Genomic DNA, 7105 nt, shown 5'->3' with positions numbered 1-7105 from the left:
TAAAAAATGTCCTGGTGACTGTGGTGCACTCAGTAGGAACAAAAAAGGAGAGAAAATGAAGCCCTCATCTTCGATTTTTATAATATTTGATCAAATATTCAATTTTCAATTTGATTTCCAGATATCCTCTTTCGTTTTCTTCTTTCTTGCGCAGGTTCCATGCTCTCCTCTTTTTTTGGTTTTGATTTGTCTTCCCTGAGTTGCATTCTTGACTCTTGAATTTTTCACCCTTTATGTCTCTCAGCCAAGAGCTCCTTCCTCTATGCTCATTGTTTTGGTAATTTTTACAATGTTGACAGCTACCTAGAAAACTCTGGAACTCTAATATCAGTCCTGTTTCCTATCCTTCCGATCCGTCTACATATATCTCTGTTTAAACACATGGCAGATTACTACAGAGCTTATTGTCTGCACTAACATGATTTTACTATTCCACTATTATCATCAACATAACTTTACTTTTCCAGGAAATTCTTGGCTAGGAAGAGAAATGTTGCAAACTTTTTTATTGTTTATTCCAGAAAATTCTGAAAGATCTATTGATTCTTCAATAAAAAGCTCGAAGGGCAGATTACATCCTAAGACTCCTTGCGGCAACATCCTTTCCTTGCTGTGTCCACAAGTCACCATTACACTATGATCCTTATCCAACCCCTAACCAAGTCCTGAATTCCCCCACCCCAGATCTCCATTCTGAATTGAAAGACTCACCTTAAACTGGTCTTTAAAATCTCATAAATATGAAAGCTTTGCCTTTTTTTCTCTAAGATGCTGCTAAGACTGTGAGGAAGTGTTCTCCTTGAGCGCAGTGAGCAATGCATTCGGCTTTGCATTATCAGCATGTTTTGGTGGTATTTTGGGGATCCAGCACCCACACGTCTAAAACCAAATGAGCATTTGTCTGAGTAGCTTCTGCTTTTCTCTTTATCACATTATACTAATGGAAGATCTGACTTCAGTTTCAGATTCCCTGGCTTGTTTTATGGATGTGAAGTAGTGTACCAAGTGATAAGTCTATACTGAAAATAATACCAGATCACGGGTATTAAACTCATACTCCTTCAAAAACTGTGTTACGAACTTTACCTTGCTTAAAAAATTTAAATACTTATCATCAGTCTTTTCTCCCTGTAAGTTGGCATGCTATAACTTCCTGTTTTAAGTCTTCTCTTAATGAATAATATATACTGCTATCAACTTTCACCATTAGCAGGGGAAAAAAAAAATAACATTTTTGCTTCTTTCTCTCCCTAACCATCTACGTCCAATCATTCTTCAGATCCTGTCGTTTCTATTTTGTAAGTATGAGTTTGACCTCTTTTAATTTCACAGCAGCTTCAATAAATTTTATCCCCGCTAGCTACAAAAGTTCTTAATTTTGCTCCCCTGACTTTCGAATAATTGTTAACAAAATTAATGTTACAAATGAGGTGAAGTTTTTTTTCTAAATGTTACTTAATTTTAACTTAAATATATTTTTAAAATCACAAATATTTCATTGATTCAATGGCTAATAAGAGCAAACATATAAAATTTGATTGGGAATAGCATAATAGATCCAGATGCTGGTCCTATAAATAAAAATGTATGAACAGTACCTGGCCCATAGTAAAAGTTCAATAAATGTTTGTGGAATAAAATACATGAGATTAATTTGTGAAAATCAGGAATTGGCTCTTGTGACATACATGGTCTACCCCAAAATCCATCCACAGACCCCATTCCTCCTTGTTAAGAAAATCCCAATTTTAGTGTAACACATCATAACCAGGAATAAAGGTCCTCCCTTGCAGTTAGCTGTTGGCCAGACGACCAAGTTTCACTCAAGGATATGCAGGTAAATATATCACACAGAAATATGGGAAGCCTCATTAATGCATAGACTTCTTCCAAAGATTAAATAAACTAAAGGTCAATAAGATTCAGGACCCCATTTGCATGGGCCTCTTCTGTAAATTATATATTTGTAAATAAATTTTCAAATTATCCTGACTTGAGTATACCATTTATTTTCTACCAGGCTCCTGACTGAGTCCACACTTTTCAAATGTAATTCATGATTTTTAACCTCTTTTCCTTAGATTTATCTCTGCATCAATTTATTGAGTTTAATCTGCAGGATCACTGCTTGGATTTTAGCTTTAGTTTCTAATTTTATAACTTTTGAAATCTCTGTGCTTAGTGAACAATCAACTTTCACTGCCTGTTATGTTTGAATCTTTTGACAATTTTGCTTATCATATTAGAGACAACAGGTGGATTATTTTCTAACCAATTATATGCTATAAGTATCTGAACATTCCAATAAAAATCACTGATAAGAGTATCCTCTAAATCAAACAAGTACGGTAGTATCATCATGTTAATTAATAGTAAAATGCAACAAATGTAGCATGCAGCACGCATCATAGCGTAATGCATTTTAAATGGTACATGATTATAGCAGTGACTGAAAGTGAACCATAGAAAGAAAGTAGTTAATTACAAATTTAGAGAAACATTCATGAACAAAATCCATTTATTCAGAATTAGATTATTCCTACACTAAACAATTCATTAATGAGAATTGGCAATTGCTGAGTAAGCTAAAGTAGAATATATATGCAAAGTCTGCAACATGGAACAATTAAACGATGCCAGAAAAATAAAAGAAAGTTGCCCAAAGGATCTTAAAATTTAGTTAGGATGAAATTGGTAACATATTTAAATAGTATAGAATCTGAATTACAGTGTATGAAAAAGACTATTATAGATTGATAGATATTGATCATTATCAATTCAAGGAATAAAATAGAAAGAATAAAAAAAAAGACTAAAGAAATTTATAACTAATGAATGGAAACAAAGATGGGAGAAGGAAGAAAATTTTTGTAGTTAAAAGAAGCAATAAGTGCTTTTTTCTGCCTGCTCCCGGGTCCCCTTGAGCGCTGCTCAGGCTGCATCCATCGCACACACTCCCAGCTCCTGCTAAGCTAGCGCACTTCCCCCCATCCCTGTCCCCGGATGTCTTCTTCAGCTGCCATCATGATTATCTCCTGGGACCTCATCAGCCGTGAGGAGATGTTCTCTGACATCTACAAGATTAAACTAAGAAAACACCTAATTTCTCAGTATAGTTATATTTTCTCTTGGTCTGTGCTCAGCGTACAAGAAAAACAGCTGTCACCCCTCTTCTGAATAAAATCTCTTTGGACAGACTGTGCCTGGAGGTGGAAGGGAAGATGGTCAGTAGGACAGAGGGTAACACTGATGACTCGCTCCTTGGAAATGACTGCTGAAGGCCTGGAGGGCAAAGGTACTGAAAGCACAGTTGTCACTGGTGTCGATACTGTCCTGAACCATCATTTGCAGGAAACCGGTTCCACAAAAGAAGACTACAAGAAGTACATCAAAGATTACATGAAATCAATCAAAGGGAAACTTGAAGAACACAGGCCAGAAAGAATAAAACCTTTTATGACAAGGGCTGCAGAACAAATCAAGCACATCCTTGCTAATTTCAAAAACTACTCCTACCAGTCCTTTCTTGGTGAAACCATGAATCCAGGTTGCATGGTTTCTCGGCTGGACTACCGTGGGGATGGTGTGACCCCCATGATTTTATTTCAGGATGGTTTAGAGATGGAAAAATGTTAACACATATTGCCCATGTGGATCCAAACTTTGTCATCATAACGGCTGCTTTTCATCCACACACCAGGACTAGGACAAATAGAACTGATGTTATCTTGAGCTCTTCGTTTATTTTGGCCTTGCTTTATTTACAGCAGAAACGTTGTTTTTAAGAAAAACATGTCATGTAGGTTGTCTAAAAATAAAATGCATTTAAACGCATTTGAGAGAATGCCTCTTAGTTTAGTTCGTATTTAAATCCATCCTGTGTAGTATTCCTGGAGAAGCAAGAGCTTGATAGACCACTACTATAAAGCATAAGACTGTCTTCAGAATAACTTCTACAGTGAAAACTACTTCTGAGACTGGAATATAAAAAGCAAGGATCAAAAGTCTTAATTTGGAGTTAAAGTGAAGGGAAAGACTATGCTCACAGCACAGCCAACATTTGAAGTGGATTCCTTAGACATTTCATTATCTACAAACGGAAGTAGTTAACTCTGGAAGAGATTACCAAAAGAATAAAAAGAGATGAATACAGTTGGAAGCAAAGTACTGTCTGAGCTTCTTTATCATACATCAAGTTAGGACCAAGTTCTAGAGAAATCTGGACGTCTCCTGGAATTGTGTAATGAGCTTTTGTCACACTCCCTGGAATGGGGTTGACAAGCTGGCTCATCCTGCCACCTTTTTTGTATGACTTTAGGGCAGTGTTTACATTTTTAAGCGGTTAGGGAGAAAAATCAAAATAGCTTATGGGACATGAAACATGAAATCAAATTTTATGTCCAGTTTTATTGGGACACTGCCATGTCTGTTTGTTTATGGTTTGACTTGCTCTGTCACTGCAAGAGCAGAGATTAGTGAGAGACCCTTAGGGCCTGCAAATCCTAAAATAAACATGTGGCCCTTTCCAGGGGTGGGGTGGGCATGGGGAGGAGAAGTAATTAAGCATAATCAATACAATTGTAAGTAAAGAAAAATTGTGCTTGATCTGCTTTACTGATTCCTTAAATTTAATATAAACATTAAAAGAACTTTGAGTTTAAACAAGAGATATTAGCAATAAAAATGGAGAAAATTTAAAGTTTATTTTTCTGAAAGTCTCATTCTTACCTGGCATTTAAAATTAGGAATTACTTATTACTCAAAAAATATTAAGTCAAATTTTCAATTTCTTTGTAGCATATAATTCAAAACAATTTTGGGTTTTTCTTTTGAAAATGTTCTTTTTTAAATTCTTTTAAATTCAAATTTATTGGGGTGACAATGATTAGTAAAATTACATAGATTTCAAGTGTACAATTCTATAATACCTCATTTATATATCACATTGGTGTTCACCACCCAGAGTCCGTGCCCCTTCCATCACCATATATTTGATTGACCCCTTTTGCTCTCATCTATTATACCACCTCCCTACCCCCTTACCCTCTGCTAACCACTAAATCATTGTCTGTGTCTATGAGGTTTTTTTCTTTATTTGTCTTGTTCCTTTGTTGCTTTTAGTTTCATATCCCACATGTCCGTGAAATCATATGGTTCTTAGCTTTTTCTGTGTGACTTATTTCGCTTAGCATAATAATCTCAAGATCCATCCATGTTGTCACAAATGGCACTATTTCGTCTTTTCTTAGGGCAGAGTAATATTTCATTGTGTATATATACCACAACTTCTTTATACAATTATCTATCAAAGGACACTTTTGTTGTTTCCATGTCTTGGCCAATATCCAAATTATGTAAGGAACTCATACAACTCAACAACAACAACAAAAAAAACCATAATCCAATTAAAAAATGGGCAGAGGACCTGAAGGGACATTTCTCCAAAGAGGACATACAATTGGCCAATAGACATATGAAAAGATGCTCAACGTCACTAATCATCAGAGAAATGCAAATAAAAACCACACTGAGGTATCACCTTACACCAGTTAGAATGGCTTTCATCAAGACAAATAATAACAAGTATTGGGAAGGCTGTGGAAAAAAAGGAACCTTCATAGACTGTTGGTGGGAATGCAGATTGGTTCAGCCGTTATGGAAGGCAGTGTGGAGGTGCCTCAAAGAATTAAGAATAGAATTATCATATCAACAATCCCTCTTTTGGGTATATACCCCAAAAATCTGAAAACATTAATCTGTAAAGATGTATATGCTCTGATGTTTGTTGCAGCTTTATTTACGGTGGCCAAGGTATGAAAATGTTCTAATGATTTACTGACTTTATGAGTTTATTTATTTTGAGAAATTTGTTCTTGAATCTGGATCATTTCCTTCTAGATAGCTCATAGGTTTTGCCATCATTCAACTTAACATTTATGCTAGATTAGAGTACAGGTGCTACTGTTTATATTGGAAATCATAATTTTTACTACAATAATGCAATTATACTCAATACTTGCAATGAAATTTCATTAGCTTTTTCAATAATTTTTCAATAGCTTTTATCACAAAGATATGATTTAAAAAATGTCCAATACCAGAATATCTGAAAGCATAAAAAAGAATATGCATTTCTCACAGGTAATAGAGCAAAACATTTTCATTTTATGAAAATCTCTACTTATAATTTGGACTTCATTTGTACACTTATTTTAAATAATTGATATCATCACAGTTTTCACTTTTTAATTAAAACAACCTTGCAAGTAATCATCAAGGTCCAAGACATATACTTCTCATGAAATTGCTGTAAATGTATGTGAAATTATATCTTAAGAAAGAGCAATCAGTAATTTTGTCTCACCTTCCCTTTCCTTTTTTGTATCAAAAGAGACAGTATGGTACAAGAGAAAGAGAAACAGAAACAGATGTCAGACCTGAAGAAATGAGTAAGAGTCCCAGTCATGACTTAATTTAATATTTGGCTTGGTACAAATCAAGTAACTTCTCTGCACTTCATTTTACATATCTCTAAAATTATAGAATTGGAGTAGATGATACTGAAGGTGATACTTTGTGAAACTCAGCAGGTGACACAGGTCGGGACCAGAGTTTAAAAGGTAAGAAAGATATCTAGTCTCTCTCCCACCATTGGTTTGACTTTTAAGTCAGTCTTCATACCTATACTTCCTCTACAGGATCCTTGACATTTAAAGCATTGTTTTTACAGTCATGCTAAATAACTGGTCTCAGATGGCACTATAAAACTATTTAAATTTTATGCATGGTGCTAAGTGTAAACCTATTCAGCAGGGTTCAAAAATAACATCAAGCACTTTCCTCAGTTTTCTCCTACAATTAGTGTTATGTGCTTTCTTTATCTGTTATAGCTGTAAAGTCAAGCCCTACTTTAGAAATGCTTTAATATTTTAATCTCAAATATCTTCATCAAGTTCAGTGTCTAGATCTTTGAAAATTGTGGAGAGAATTATGTCAACACAGACTTCATTCCTTGAGACTAATTAGTAGATTAATATGCAATTTTAATTCATAAAAAGGTTGCTCAAAAAGACTTGGGAGAGGAGGAGAACAGGTGGTATCAATA

The 7105-nt window shown here is 34.9% G+C and overlaps 1 pseudogene; it reads left to right on the top strand.

The window, feature by feature from the left end:
- The first annotated feature begins 3024 nt into the window (after positions 1 to 3024).
- On the top strand, positions 3025 to 3636 carry LOC117022639 (translationally-controlled tumor protein-like; annotated as a pseudogene).
- Positions 3637 to 7105: the final 3469 nt, after the last annotated feature.

The sequence above is a fragment of the Rhinolophus ferrumequinum genome, chromosome 5, assembly GCF_004115265.2.
Source record: "Rhinolophus ferrumequinum isolate MPI-CBG mRhiFer1 chromosome 5, mRhiFer1_v1.p, whole genome shotgun sequence".
NCBI lineage: Eukaryota > Metazoa > Chordata > Mammalia > Chiroptera > Rhinolophidae > Rhinolophus > Rhinolophus ferrumequinum.
This window is presented reverse-complemented; position numbering and strand designations above follow the sequence as displayed.